Below are 16,754 nucleotides of genomic sequence, written 5' to 3'. Positions count from 1 at the left end.
CACATAGCCACAACAGTTAGTGATGAGGTGTGCCACATAGAAGGATTTTCATCCAGAAAAATGGAGGTCATTGTCTCTCTCTACTCATCCCTCATTAGACCCATTATAGAATACAATGCCCCGTTTGGTATGTACCTGAGAAGACGTCTGCAACAACTAGAATGTCCGCAGAAATACCTCACAAAAAGAATCACAGGCCTAAAGCAGATCCCTTTTGCTGAATGTCTAAAGAAACTCCAGCTGTACTGTGTCGCATATCGCCTACTCAGAGGTGATCTTTGCCTAACATACAAGGCCATGTCAAATCCAGAGTTGTTGGACATGCTACACTTAAAAAAATCCCAATCCCTCCAAGCCACATGCTCCGGGGATCTTAACTTTGCCATCACGATGAATAGAACATGCTGTATGGATAGGTTCCTGACCCAGAGACTCCCCATACTCTGGAATAGGCTGCCCATACATGTCGGGCAGAGCGCCTCAATGGCCCTCTTCAAGAGGAACCTTGACGATTGAATGGGAGATGGGAAATTCACTCCGGGGATCACATCAGTAGCCCTGCTAGACAGAGGTCCAGGAAAGTAAACATTTGTGGGAAGCAATAGCCAGGGAATTGGTATGGCTAGGCTTGTATAGGCCCTAAGGCAGACAGCCTAGTTACCTACCTATGAACTTGTGGCCTTGACTTCAGCCAGAAGGGTGTTGTAGCTACAGGCTCTTATGGCAATAACCCCTTCCTTGGCCTTTCATAGGGACATTGTATCAGTGATAACAAATCCTTCTTTTATGCCAAAAGTGGTTAATGAGTTATCCCTTAACCAGTCCATTCAATTACCTACCTTCTTCCCTTCAAAACTACAGTGAGAAGGTACTGCATTCCTTTTCTGTACATAGCTTTAGTTTTGTCCAGGTAAAATCCAAGTTGTCTATCAGGAAATCTGATGAGCTGTTTGTGAACTTTCATCCCAGGGCTCTGGGTTTACCCATTTCCAAGCAGACTGTTTCTTGGATTACTAAGACGGTTTCCTTTTGTTGCATGCTCTGTGGTAAAAGCTTCTCTTCAACTGTGAAGACCCATTCTACCAGGGCTATGGCTTCTTCTAAGGCAGTTTTCAAGGGATTAGATAACAGCACCATCTTTAAAGCAGCCACCTGGTCTTCTATTCATACCTTTACCAAACATTACAAACTGGATGGCATCCCAGATCCAGACACAAATTTGCTAAAACCATTTTACATCATTGAGTGCTTCTCTGCTCCTCCTTCGTCTCTTCCTTCTTGAGCTTTGGCACTCTCCCTCAGGTTAAGAATGGAGTTAAGAATGAGTAGAAGGGCATAGAATAGTTAATGTGAAATCTTACCATAACCATAGATGTCCTTCTCATCACTGCTGCAGTATTTTATCCTTACCCCCCCCCCGCTCTATGGTTTTTCTTGGATGTACTGATCTTTCATATCCTTAGTCTGTCATTTCTCCTAGGGCATTCAGTTTTGAATATGGTATGTGCGTATGTTGCTTTTATGGCCTACGTACAACTGCAGCCTATGTGTGATGTCCCACATAGCCTACAGTAGTATGAGACTTTTATATAGTGGCTGTCTGTTCGACCTCAGTCAGGAGATCCCTTAGGTTAAGAATACTGCAGCAATGAAGAGGACATCAGTGGTTATGGTAAGACTTTACACAACTCTTCTTTCATACGTTCACAGGTGTGTACTAGGCTAATGTCCCTGGAGCCTTTACAAGCCTAGCGCATAGGATTAACCTGGCATCATGCCACCCGACCTAGGTTCCCAGTGCCTCTGTCGAGTAGAGTCACTGGAGTGATCCCTGGGGTGAATTTTCTATTTCCCATCCACTCATCATGATTTCTCTTGAAGAGGACCAGTGAGGTGCTCTGTTTGACATGTATGGGAAGTCTATTCCATAGCATGACCAGTCTCTGGATTATGAACCTGCCCCTTCAGCATGTTCTATTGATTGTGGTAATGATGTAGAGGTCTCTGGAGCATGTGGTGCGGAGGAGTTTGGGTTTCTTTAGATGTAGCATTTGTAACAGAGCTGGGTCAGACATGGCTTTGTAAGTCAAGCAGAGATTACTTCTAAGTAGGCGATATGAAACGGAGAATAGTTGAGGTTTTTTGAGTCTGTCCATATATGACAAGTGTTTAAAAGCCTAGGATCCTCTATGTGAGGTACTTTTGCGACCTCTCCAGTTGTTGCAGGTGTCTAGTCTTCTCTGCTCCTCCTGCGTCACTTCCTTCAGTCAGCCACAAACCAGCTAACTTGTTTAAGTGAAAGATAAATCATCCAAGAAGATAAGGATCATATTTAGTGGGTCAACAGCTGAGTTTGGTTTGCTGTTTTAGCAACGTCCTATCAGAAGTAATGCAAAACTTACCATGGCAAAATGTCATAGTTGATTTTAGGTGATTTAAACTCACTATCCATGTTTGTAATGAGAGGATGGAATGCAAGATTCATGCAATTCTGGATGAGGTGCGCCTTGTATGTCAGAACACTTCAGAGTAGATTTGAAACAATTTCATAGTTTTGACAGTTTTGGTTATTGGCACTGAGCTTGTTGTAATAATTAGTTTGCCACAGTGAAAGTGGTGTCTCAGTTTTCAGTTTTGTCTTGACAGTAGTAGTTGTATGATTATATCTAAATAAAATACCCACTGTGGTATTCTTTTGCTGTAAATGTAGCAGAAGGGTAGAAGAGCTGAGTTTTGCTGAGCATTGTGCGCACAGTTTTGGTATTTGGTGACCCTTGCAGAATACTTAGGGAAACTCCAACTGTACTGTTTTCAGTTTGACATTGGGAAATGCAGCTATGGTGACGGTCTTAAAGGTTAACATTTTTCTAAGCATTTTTGCTGTATGTTACATTGCTACTTTGCAATTTGACTTTTTCAAAGGCAGATGTATGATTATGTGGTGCTGTTGTGTCTGTGTCCTATGTACAAAAACTAATGGCGGTTGTCATGTTCATTTTGGCAATAAATGATTGAAGAATGCAGTTTTAGAAGGTAGCTTGTGTATGTTTTCTATCTTTTTCTTCTGATGTTGCAGTTTCTTCCTTCATTTATAAAACAGAAGCATAGTAAAGATGATGTTTTTACATGTTATTTTATATTCAGAATGTGTTTGACAACAAGGTCCCTGGCCTAATTTGACATACTGCAGTTATTAGTCTTCCTTTTTAAGGCATCACTGTTTCTTGATTATTTGAACTGGCTAAGTTCCCAGTGCGGAGTTTTGGAGTTAATTACAAAAACAAGAGTTATCAAAATGTAGTTTATTCTTTTGTGTATATGAATCCATTGTTGCCAGATGTTAACTACTTGAATACCTGGTAATTCTGAATACACGTGGTGAACAGTCTTGAAGGTGTTTGCAGTAGTCCATCTGGCATTGTGTAATAATGTAATAATAATTGATACACCAAGGTCATGTATCTACAGAAGGCTCAGGTCTTTGAAATTTGTTGTGCAAGTCTGTACTTTTTGGCATTTTTCCTCCTAGTTCACAGGTGCAGTAGAGAAGTTTACATGACTGTTTGTTTACTTTTAAAAGTAAAAGTGTATGTTATGGGAGCCAGATTTCATGCTAAAACATTTTGAAAGGTAGCTGCAAAAGCAAAGGTGCTTCCTTCCCTGGAGACATTGAATTCTGTTGACTCCTTTTTTGCTGTTTGAGGGTGAATTCTTCTGAAACAGCTTGACAGGAGCCATTCACTGTACTTTTGTTGTCACAATATTTATTGTTTAAAACAAGGAAGAATAAATAAACTGAAGACATTTGAAAAGCTAGTCAGAAGCCAAAATTTATTTTGCCACCATCCCTTCAAAAAATACAGATTTGCATCTGCCACACACATCTTTATGTGCCTTTTAATAAATACATTCACTTTAATTGAATTGTTTCATTGTCTAGGAATTTTTATTTTATTTTCCATGCTCCTTACAATGAAGATGGTAGGTGCTGATTATCTAACTAGGGGATATACAAGCGCAAAAGGAAGTACGCCATTGAAACAAACTATCTGGTGTGGGAGAAAAGTAAACAGTTGTCCGCCTAACTCCATTAGGTTACTGTCTCTCTTTATGTCCTTTCTACTTTTGTCTTGCTGTACTTCATCTCCTCTGAAAACTGTTTATACCATTTCTTAAGATCCTGCATTCATTCACTGAAGTCAGTGTTTGCACGATCACTTTTCAGATTTCTTCACATATTTTACTGTTTTTGATTTTTAATGATTCCACCTCTTCCGTATATAAACTTAAAGATTGTGTCCTTAATATGCTGCAGACCCTCCTTTGCACCCCCTTCTGGTAGCTAGATGTTCAAGTACAGCAGGCTACAAATGCCTGTTTTTACCTTATGCTTGACCTAACTGGGGACTTCAATACTGGCATAGACACCTCTCCTCCTTGTTTTAACACCCCACTTTTGTAGTCCACCATGTCATGTCCTTTGGTTTATTCTTCGGTTACCACCACAAGAAGGCCATTTTCTTTATGCAGGGCTACAAGTAGACTCTTCTTGTCCATTGTAAACTGGTATTATCTAGTGGGTTGCTTGGAGGCATTACCCCTTGCAGAAGCAAGGGACCTCTCTTCAGCACCATTGGCACCTTTGCCGTAAGCTTGCTCAGTTAGGGCTGGAGGAAAAAAAATGACCTGTCTGAATGATGATCCCTTTTGGTCAGCTTTCTCAAGGTAGGAAATGAATGGGCTTGATTGTCAAGAGGGGATCTGATGGCCGCTATAAAAATTCAAAGTAGCTATCATTTGAAATGTGCAGCTTTTTGAGATTGGTTTGGGCATCTCACTTGAAAATGGACCTGATGGTCTGTCCAGTTGAGAAACCTGCTGGTTTACTGGCATTTGTCCTAATGGATGAATATATTTGGAAAACATGCTTTGATTCTAGCAGTGGGTTCCACAAGAGCTTACATAGCCCAGCACTCCTGTGTCTGTTTGCCTGTCAGTCTACACTGACTTATCACAAGCATATTGCCTATTGTGCATAGGCTACCCCTTCCTAATGCTAAGAGAAATGGAGGGTTTCCGTTTTTCCCCAGTGGACAATGGTAGGACTTCCCATCTAAATGATTCCTTCTTTGCAGCAATGCTCAAGTAATAAAATCTGTTGTGGATTATTTTTTGTAATCTTTATCTGGTTAGGTGGAATATTCTCTACCATGACCCGGGTGCTATTGCATTGCATAGTTAATATAATGCACCACAGTGTTAGATGAAAATTGTGTAAACAAGCAACATACCACTGAGTCAATAGTACAGCTGTGAATGTAGTCCTTTCAGGTTTACAGTGACAGATGGTTATACATGTCATTGATGCAAAGCGTAATATTTTGTAATGCTTACATTTACAGTTAGATTACATAACCACTGAGTTAAAGTTTACTAACTGGTGTAAGATTGGTAGCAGAAGAGAAGGTATTTGTCTAAGTGTTCACATATTTTGAAAAAATACTTTTCAGTGTACTTCATGTTAATGGTGAACTAGGTAGCAGCATGTGAAAAAGTTGTGTGCACAGTTACTTGGTTCTGGTCACCTATTGTCCATTCTATTTTGCACCTCTTCTTTAAGGAATAAGTGAGGTCCCCTGGACTGCCTGATGTCTACTTCCACTTAAATCTTGTAAATACCATGCAAGTTGTTCAAGAAAGAACCGTTAAGTAAGTAAAGGCACACAAGAAGAGAAGTCAAAGGAAAACAGACCTTTAAACTTGCTACTAAAACATGTATTGGAACTTGTATGGTTGAAAGTAATTGTGTGCAAAAAATAATTGTGTGTACTGAAAATTATGTAGAAATGCTAACAATCAATTAAAATGTTATTTGCCAAACTAGTTGTACCAGTTAGAATACAGTATACAATTAAACAGCCAGACAAAGCACCACACGTTTGTATAGAATTTCTTTTCTTGTATTCCTGTTAAATTTTAAAAAATGTGTGCACGTAAAACTTTTTTTCATTGATAGTGGTTCACTTTGCTGGGTTGATGTCAGTCTCATTTGTAGTCAGATATGTAGTAAAATGTAAGCAGGGCAGTTTATGTATATAATGACTGCTTTGTTGCCATATCTGTTGATAGATTTCTGGATTATTGTTACTCAGTGCCGCACCTGCTGTCAGTATGGGGCAGCTTTAGGCATGGTCTGTAATTACTGATACAAACAAGAAAGAGTTGCATCATATATTGATGATACTTGCTATGTTGGACATTAACAAATTAAATGTAGTTTTAGTTAACTTTATTGTGAGAGGCTGTCCTGTTTTTGAAAATGTAGGGTGTACTTTACTTTCTATATTTTGTGTAAAATGAACAAAGTCGAAGCAGCCTTAGTGGTACACTTCACTAGACAGCATTGGGTTTAATTTCCAAGCTTTTGATTATATCCTCAATGGAAATGCCATGCATAGCAGCAAGTTCTGTTTAGTGTTTGAGTCGCTTATTGGGATGAGTTAATTATTACTGGATGCATTTTATTTCATCTATGAATATAAATAGTCAAATTGCAAAGCCAAGAATTAATCATGTGTATCATGTTCTGTCTACCTTGTGTAATGGGAGAAATCCAAGAAAACAGACTTTTCCTTAATTAACAAATAGAAGAGATTAAATTATTTGCTCCATCATAGTATATTCACAGGTTTTTGTTGCTTTTAATTTTACAAAATTATACTTGTATAAAATAGGGAATTGATGTGGCAATTACGCCTTGATGCCTGTGTCTTCCCAGGACTCAATGATCATACCTCTATTGTACCAGCTTTAAAATTGATAGTGGTTAAGTTAAAATGATTATTTACTTTTCCACATTTTATTAAGATTTTTTTTATACAAATCCATTTCTTATGAATATTTAAATTCAAATTTGTACAGCATTTTATATTACTTGTGCTATTGTTTGATTGACTTAGTTTTTAACCAATGAATGCACTCGTTTGACTATTTAAATGGAGAGGAAACATTTTGTTGATTCTGATTGTTTCCTGTTTAGGAGACGAAAGTGCTAAGTCTTGCTTTGGTATTGGAATAAAGAGTGGATTAATATTGTGGTGTTTTGTTTATTGTGGAGGGACAGCCTTTATTGGTACCTGCAAGTGAAGGACTATTGGTTTACTTGTATAAAATATGTTGTATAAATGGTGGTTTTAATAAAGTATTTGTTTATCCAAGTTCTTGGCCTAATGGTGGAAATGTAACTAGCATACAAATGAACACGAACTTTCCACTTCCAGTAGGAATGCGGGATACTACTCGTAAACAGGTGAGAAAAATAATGGAAAATTATAAGCCTGTTATTTAAGAGACAATGTAAAGTCTGCATTTTTTCATTAACTGTTTTGCAAAATTCTAAAACACAGGGAAATTCAGATGCTCTTCATGTTTCACTGTTGCATTCATCACAGTTGGGTTATCCTGCCAGGGGTAGCCTTCAGTTGGCCCGAATACCAGAGGCTTAGGATTTTTGCGGCGGTTGCTGCCGCTCCAGGAATGATGTCAGGTTGTCAGTGGTATAAAATCAGGCAGCCGAAGCCATTACACCAATCTTTCTTGCCAAGGAGCCCGAAGCAGAAGCAGTTTTCACAAGTGCCGGTCGGCCGCTACCTGAGTTTTCATTTCTGAATTGAAGTTGAAGTCTTCTAAAGCTAAGTACCCCGTTGGTAATCCTTTTTTTTTGCTCTAACCGATGTCAATTGTCTCGCCTGTGGAAAGCAAATACCACACCGAGACTTCCATTCTTACTGCGTCACCTGTTTAGGCTCAGACCATGATGTCCCTAGCTGTCACTTTTGTGCTTTGTTCAACACCAGAACTGTACGTCGTCAGGCCCTTATAGTAGCTTGATATTTTCACTCTCAGTCCTCTGATTCCGATACAGGTTCGGTAAGCCATCCGATATAACTAGCACTACTTCTACCACCCATTTCAAACACCTCTTGAAATCCTGTTATTCTAATAATTGGCTCTGCTCTTGCTACACACCAGGGTAGCAATAACTATGCTCAGTTGCAAGAATTCCGCTACACTTTTAACATTTCCCTTACTTAGCTCTACTGATATCCTTGCATATTCATACAAACATATCACCAGTCTAACAGCAGAAAAAAAACACTGGTACTGTTCTGTACTATATTCCTTACCTGATAAATGCTCTATCTGTATCCAAGAATAATATAATACCTAACAGAGCTCCTCTTACTCTCATCCTACCTATACGTATATTTTAGTTATGCCACTATGGGCATTTATTTACTTCTCAGTTATACTAAAGCATAAATGTATTGTGACTGTAAATGTATTAATGTTTTTATGAATGTGAAGGGATAAAAAAAAAAAAATAATGTTTTTGTGAATGTGAAGTGAAAAAAAAAAATAAAAAATTTTGTAGGGGAGGGGTTAATCTCTCCTCGCCTATACTAATTGTACATTCTACTATAGTTATCACATGCCATGTAATGTTCCTCTGTCCTACTTTAAATTTCATTAATTGCTTTGTATTGTATTAATCTATTATTGTAACATGGAGCTTTTCTCCCCGGGCCTCCGCTGAAAATTGACCTGTGTCCAGTCGGACCCTCCCGGTTAACAAAAATAAAATAAATAAAATAAATAAAAATAAATTTTCTGAAGCACAGGTGAGTGTGAGATCTAACACTGGCAGTAGCAAAGATGTGTATGTATACTACTGTACCCTTCAGTTGAAGAAATCTGGATAAGCCTAAAATAAAGGAGAATAAATGCTCAAAAATAAGCACAGATTTTAATTATTTCTCTTACACAATTGCAAACTTACTTAAATAAAAGGATTTGTGTTAGCATGAAATTTCTAAAGGAAATAAAACTCAAACTCAAATGTATGTCATTATTTAGTAACTTCTGTCTGTATTGACTGGCAATAAACCAAACGTTTTAGGTGTAAGGGACCAAAAATATAAAGTAAATACCTGGATTTTTCAAGTATATTTTGTATGTAAAATGCTTACTCCAACACGATTAACATATACTACAGCAAGTGTGAAACATTAGGCAGACTAACTATATAGCATAAAAAATGTATTAAAAAAATAGTACTTAAAAAATTAAATAAATACAGCAATTTTAGAGAGATCCCATTCTCTATGTGCAATAATGCCCTCCAGGGGGTGTGTGAATGTGTAATTAACACTTTTCCAGGGGTGTACAGGCCCTCCATCTGCGGCGTCGGGCCACATAACACCCCTGGGCGGGCGTAAAATGCACATTAACACACACCCTGTCCGTCTTTATTGCTTTCTTATTTTTGTGATTATCGATGGTTGGCCCACTGGTTATTTTCCCTTGGAAAACTTTCGCTTAAAACGTTGTTCAATGGCTAGAGCTTTTGACAAATAGGTATTCGCTAAATAGTTAGTTCGATGATGTGGTGTACACCCAGATAATTTGCTCAGTTTTCTAGAATATCAAAGACCGAACTTCATTTCAGTGTAGTTTTTGGCAGGCATTGCATTGTCCATGTAAGGGACAGCCTCCCAAGTATTAGAACCACACACGCATATTTGCAGATTTATAAATGTAATACAGACATTTCTCATTAGTAGCCAAGCATTTGCAGGTAGTGTTTCTCTTTTGTAAATGTGCCAGAATGAGTACAGTTCTGTTGCAGAAGACTTATAATGACTAAGTCTGGTCGGCTTAGATGTTCACACTATCACCTGCATCAGGTGATGGCTGTTTGTGCCTTTCAACCTTAGTTTGTGTGAAAATGATCCATTTTAGATGAGTATTCGTAACCCACTCAGTGAGCAAGTAAGTAAAATGTTTGTGTTGGATTTCAACGAATAAAGCACCTTGCTGAAAGTTGTGAAAAGTGTTGAATACTTTGATATGGTGCTTATGTGCTGACAGATTTAGAAACGATATTAGCTGAGGATGTTTAGCTGTTTATAATCCTATAGAAGGGAACTAAGGGATCGGTAATAACCCATTTGCTATATGAAGCCTGACTAGCATAGCTCCTGAACAAAGCAAATAGAGTTTTATGACTTTAATGGAATAAAACTGGTGTGCTTTCAGTATCTTATGTTATAGTGGCAGGATTGGCTACAATACTAGTACCCTAAAGAAGAGCAAACACTTGGTAAACAAGGAGGTTTGATACCTCATTTTAATACTTTTTGACTTTTGTAGAGATGGACATATCTGTCACATGCATAAAACTGGGTGCTGACTAACAGCCTGATAAGAAAAGCTACATCAGGAGCAATGATCCCCAAACATTGTCTTCAAAATTCTGATGTTAGTTCATTTTGGGGATGTGAAGTCTAATAGTGGTCAGTGGTACCCCCTACTGCTAGTGATCACAAAATTAGTTGATTGCCTCATGTGATACAGGGTACATCAGTCATTGCTTATTTATTGCCCTGTAGAACAACCTCAGATGAGTAGCAACTGCTCAGCTTTTGCTTTAGATTTCTGTATCTGATGCTACTTCCTAGGTGTGGTCATCCCTTGAAATACAGGGAAAGGAGCAGTGAGAGAAATGGTGGCCTGCCCAGCAGAGGCAGAGATAGAAGCTGGCAGCAGTATACATTGCCTCCTACCCCCAACATGATGACTCTGTTTTGATTGGCTGTGTCTGGCAATGAGCAGTGACTTTTGAGGACATATATGTCCTAGGCTGTAGGATAACTGCACAACCTCAGTTCTTCCCCATGCCCAGCTTAATTATTCTAAGCCCCAGCCACCAGTAGGACTTGAAGAATGATCTGTCCATACTGCCATGAACCCTGCCTAGTCCAGGGTAGGTATGACCATCCTCCCTCCAACTCCATCAGGTACCCAAGGCACTAACTGAACTTTGGGCTCCTGAGGTCATAGTAAGAGCTTTAGCTCTTTACATCACTGAGCTTAACTGGACATTGTTTAAGGATTTGCGTGCATCAGTATTTTGTAATTATTTTTTTGTTTGTTTAGATGGATGATGTCGCTGTCACTTAGTACTATTCATAAATTTGTGTTTGTTTTGGTTGTATTTCTTGAAAAATAATTGAAGCATGGCTATTGGATAGTTAGATGGCAACAGAATATATGCATCTCATGAAGCCACATAAATTTTCTTGAAAATAAAATATACAGCCTGAAGAGAAGAACTGTTAGTTGTATGTAAAACATGGTGAACACTGTACAAGTTTAGAAATATCCAGATTTATGTAAATCAACAGTTCATATGTTCATAGATTAGTACTAGGCTAACTACCCTCGTGGGCCATTTCAAGCCTAGCCAATTACCCAATGTGAGAATCAAACCCTGCACCTTGTGTTTGTAAGGTAAACACCTTAACCATTATGCCATCTTTCCACCTAGTATATTTCATAACTTGCAAATTATCTTTCACTTTTGTATGCTTTGCTTGGTCTAGTGCTGCGTTACGTTGATGCTAGGGGAATGCAAGCGAGGAAGTAAGCTGAGGCAGGTTGAATGCAAGCAAGGAAGTAAGCTGAGGCAGGCTGCATGCCTGCATGCCCCCCCCCCACACACACACACACACACACTTTAGGATTGCATTTCCAGTGCAGCTTCAAGACATTTCCTTAGGGAAAGGTTGAAGGTTGAACTAGCATCTGACTTCCAGCTTAAACTGTGCAGAGTCTGCCAGTGCAGTTCACCCACCCCCACATCCTCCCAGGGGCACTCACTTGCCTTATTACCAAGGAAACCAAAATCTGTCAGGAACATATTCACATTAAGGCTTTGAAAGCATTCCCTGCTCATAGATTCCTGTTTGCTTGCCTGATGATAGTATACATATACATTTTAGTTTTGCGTTTTCTTCTACCCTTAGCAGAGTGCATGGCTGAAAATATCCTGACATCACCATGCTTTCGTCCCGAAAGGCTGAAACATTTAATTGAGACTACCTACCCTAGTATTTAGATGTCACTGATTGGGCAAATTTGGCGTTCTTCTTTAGCAGTGATGAGAAAAAGCGGACTCTGGGAAGTTGATTTTAAAACAGCAGCAGAATTTGTAGTTGGCAACCAGTGTCCTATTATTTTTAGTAGTAGTATACTTTTGACATGCTTAAAATATATATTTAGTTTTTTTTCACTCCCACAGGTATTTTTAAAGTAGTTTGTTAACGCTTTGGCCCACTCTGTTTACTTCCTTTTAATTCCTGCAGCAGAACCTATGTGAAATGGCTTCTTAACTGTTAATAGGTGTTTTTGACAGCAGAATGTTCACTGGAAAATTATTCCAATAATACATTGAGATAAAGTACTAAGTACTTCGGTCTTCAATCTTCACCCCATCCCAAAATATATTGTTTCATGTTATTTAAGAGAATCTTCTTTGTTTTATAATTTTACTTTTTGTTGACTAGGTTTGTCCTACTTGACCTGCAGCCTATGTTCAAGCGAGGTCTGAAATGAATGAGAAAGTTTGTCCAGGACAAGGGAGAAATGGCCAAATAATGGGTTGGTAATGAGGATAGTTACATGAGAAACAATGCAGAATTGTGTTAAAGATTTATTCTACAAAAGTTTAGGATGAGACAAATAAGATATGTTGAAATGAGTACATCACAGAATAGGAAAATATGAGAGATTTTGACTGTACATCCTCAATGTACTACTGTGCAGTGTTTTACTGTTGAAATGAGTTGTCTTTGAGTCATAACCATATAGACTATGAGAGAGTTGAATGACTTTTAACTCCGGCATTAAGAGTGTAATGAAGCATGCTTACATTGGAAGATACCTGTGATTTTCAACTGTGTAAATTAGTTAGGGCTCGGTTGTAAGATAGGTTGTTTAGAATTGTAGAAGTAAGTTTTTTGTTAACTTTGTAGGGAATATGGTGGTGGTGCTGCGGTAGCGTTGTCTCCTCACAGTAAGACGCTGTCCGGTTCGAGACTCAGCTAGAGCGTCCTCTGCTTGGAGACGTGTGAATGGGCGTACCTTCGTTGAAGGTTGTGCGTCAGGCCTGGCAAGCCGATACGTAAAAATCAACTGCCAGTCATTAGCGGACTGGAGTTCCGCTGTGGCGACCCCTAACCGGGAAAAGCCGAAAGACACAGTACAGTAGAGAATATGGATGGGAAAGTATGTTGGTACAGTGTAACAAAGTGAGAAAATGATTAAAAGTGTTCCTTTCTGCAAAGGAAAAGTGCACTGATACATTACATGCGTTTTTTTCTAAATTTTGAGAGGTGAATTGTTTCAGTAGCTCAACAGGAAGCGCACACTGGCCTTTGGTTGTTTCCCAGTACTAAAAAAAAAAATACTATCTTGTTTGCTCGTTTCCCACCTTTCCTAGCCAGTCCAGATCCCAGGCTTTGCTTGTCTCAGGACTTTATTTTCTGTGTTCAGAGCTATCCAGACCTTGCTGTGGTAGAGGGAAGTCCTACTGCTCACCAATGGGAGTGGTGAGCATTGTACTGCCTATCTAACACTAGAGGAGTGATTTCCAGCTCTGAAATTGTAATTTTATTAGCCTTTTTGGGCCAATTTCTATCCCTTTCAATTTTCTGGCTTAAAAACGCGTGTGTTTGCACATTTTTCGCTTCGTGCAGCACTGCAAGGCTACAATTAAACTATTCCAGGTGCCAGAAAGTCTGCTCTTCAAATTTTCCCTTAAAACTAGCTGGTTTCTCAGTAGTAGCACTAAAATCTGAATCCCTGTGACTAGCACTTGCTCTAGAACCTGCTGGAAAGCACTAGAAAGCCTGAAACTGATACAAACACTCAACTCTCCTTGTCAATAAGGAGAAATTAATCGTAGGCACCAAACGGCCTATAATTGCAAAGTACCTTGCAAAGGTAAGGGAAAACAGCTCTTATACTTTACAAAAAAAAGCACCTAAACAGGCATGTCCAAGGGTCAGCTTCCGGTGATTTCTTCTCTTTACCTGGTGAATCTGGGTATACTGGGGCAATGCGGCAATTGCCTCATGTACACAGACAACCCTCTCCTCCTACCACCCAACACTACAATCTGCGAGAGATGCGCTTACATTGCCAAACTGGAAGCAAAGCTCTCTCCAGCCAAGATTGTGCTAGACAGTCAAGAGGAAAAGGTTAACACCTGCACTACACATCAAGCAACTCATAGCCCTTCAAAACCCACACCATCAACACCCACACATAGCAACACTAAACTCACATATGCGGAGGCCCTTAACATTTACCTGCCCAAGCAACAAGGACTTCCGAAGCTGAAACGCAAACAAACACCAGTCACAACCAAAGTGAGAGACAGCTCACAACACCATTGTGCCACCCAACAACAGCCCCTAAGGCAAGACAATGTACCCAACACTTTAGTCATAGGTGACTATATAGTCAGGCACACAGATGCCCCACTCACCAGGCTGAACAAGGGGAAAATTACAGTCAGCTGCCTGTCGGGTGCCAGAATCTGCCACATAACGCATGCACTCAAGTCACTCCACAACAAGTACAAATACGACTCTGTCATTGTCCATGCTGGAGTGAATGACTTGAGACGTCCCTCCTTGGACTACATGAAAAGAGACATGGAAGAGCTCTCGGATCATGTGGCCCAGGCAGATATGACCGTAACCCTGAGTAGCATCCTGCCTTCGCCCAGAATTATACCACAGTATAAGGACAAAGTGATTGACTTCAACAATTGGCTAAGCTTCTGGTGTCATTCAAAGGGGATCCAGTATCTGTCTGCCTGGGAAGACATGATCGACAAACCATGATGCTTTGCCAGAGATGGTCTGCATCCGTCACCCCTGGGATTCAGGATACTGGCTAAAGCTCTTGCCACCCCTATAGTGCCTTTTTTAGGCAAGGTGCAAAAGACAAAATCACCACCGTAACAGATACAAACATGCAAAATCTGAAGGTAATTCTTCTCAATGCTAGAAGTCTAAACCTCAAAATGCACTCTCTCAAGGCACTCCTAAAAATGGAGAACATAGATATCTGTGCAGTAATTGAGACCTGGTTCAAGGCTCCAGAGAGCACCCCTGCAATACCGGGCTACAACTCTTACCACACTTTTCGGCCACAAAACCAAGACCGAAACACTAAAGGTGGAGGAGTGTCCATATTCACCAAGGATATTCACACCTCCAGGCTAGTTTCCCAACACAACGCATCTGAAATTCTCCACTTGCAACTAACACTAGGTAAGACTGCAATCCAAATTGTAGCTTGTTACAGATCCCCCACCATACCCCAAGATTCTCAGTACACCTTAATAAATAACTGGAAAATGTTAAGATACAACCAAACACCCTAATACTGGGTGATTTCAACTACTCTGCCATTAACTGGGAAAACTACTTTGGTACCAACTCCTTTTCCCAATGGTTCTTGGAATTCATAAATTCCAACGCCCTGGATCAACTAATCCATTGTCCCACCAGGGGCTCCAATATCCTAGACCTGGTCATTACCAACATGGGAGATAGATGCTCCACACCAGTGGTCACCCCCTCATTGGTCAGGTCTGACCATAAGCAAATCACCCTTGACATCCACATCCCAACCCCACACCCCAGTAAGGAAACCTCCTTAAAAAACCTCCAAAGCCAACTTCATGCTACTGAAGTCAGAAGTGACAAACTTCATGACACCCACACAGACGGGATATGAAAGTTCGACTGCAGAATCCTACACTAAGGCACTGTACGAGCACATCCACTCGTGCATGAATCGTGCCATCCCAAATGGAACCAAGATACTCTCCTCCAAAAAACGGAAGCCAATCTGGTGGTCCCCTACTTTAAACAAACTATACAACAGAAGGAAGAAACTGTTGCAGAAAAGAGGAAAATCCCAGGATGCAAAAAACTCCCTCACCAGCCTCCTTAAGAAGCTGAGATACCTCATAAAATCTTCAAAAGCTAGTTACGAAAATAAAATTGCCAAAGATTTCAGACAACCACAAAGCATTCTATAGTTATGTCAAGAATCTAAATGGTAATGCTCACTCATGAAAACCACTCTAGTTTGGCATCTGGTTAACAAAGTTTGCAGATGACTGCAAACTGGGAGCCATTACTGACTCCCCAAATGATGTGGATATAAACTGTAGCTACCTACCACTGAACTGTCTGTTGTTTGTGTTGTATGCAGTACGACAATGGGAGTGGATTTGCAGATTGAGATTACTTTTTAATGCTGTACTTCTGAGGAGTGACATTTATTAACATCAGTCATGTAGACAACCTTTTATTAACACCTTTATTAAATTATCACTTAAGACATAGGCAGACATGTGTTAAAGAAAACAGGCCATATTAACACGTGACCAGTTACATACATTATACATAAAATATTTTTATAACTACCATCAGTCCAAGATTACATAAGTTGCTCAAGGCCTGCTTTCTCTTAAACCTCGCTCCTCTTTCTGAACATTATTCTGCATGTCTTGATCTTACAATTTTCATTTACTTCTATGCATATTTTCTCCTTCCCCTTTAAGATCTCACTTCCATTTTTTTGTCTCTGTTACAATATGCAGTCCTTCACGTACAGCTTGTTCAGACTTAGATTTCTGTTTTCTAGTAATTGCTTTTTTGGCAGGCAGCAATTAAACTTAAGGTCTTACTATGTCTAGGCAATTCAGATCCTGTACCCCAGCTCATAAGAATCATTTCCTTAGTTACAGCCATTTGCTCACTGAATATTTCTGATAAGAGTACTCTGTACTGATTTTTTTTTAATCTGCCAACTCATTACACTCCCAA

At 39.6% G+C, this 16,754-nt stretch overlaps 1 protein-coding gene across 1 annotated transcript in view; it reads left to right on the top strand.

The window, feature by feature from the left end:
- LOC122793121 (guanine nucleotide-binding protein G(q) subunit alpha) overlaps positions 1-16,754 on the top strand; it is a 2,223,046-nt gene that overhangs the window by 350,549 nt on the left and 1,855,743 nt on the right. The gene's annotated exons all lie outside the window — the stretch shown is intronic.

The sequence above is a fragment of the Protopterus annectens genome, chromosome 2.part0 (assembly GCF_019279795.1).
Source record: "Protopterus annectens isolate FY-2018-M chromosome 2.part0, PAN1.0, whole genome shotgun sequence".
In the NCBI taxonomy this organism is placed as follows: Eukaryota; Metazoa; Chordata; order Ceratodontiformes; family Protopteridae; genus Protopterus; species Protopterus annectens.
This window is presented reverse-complemented; position numbering and strand designations above follow the sequence as displayed.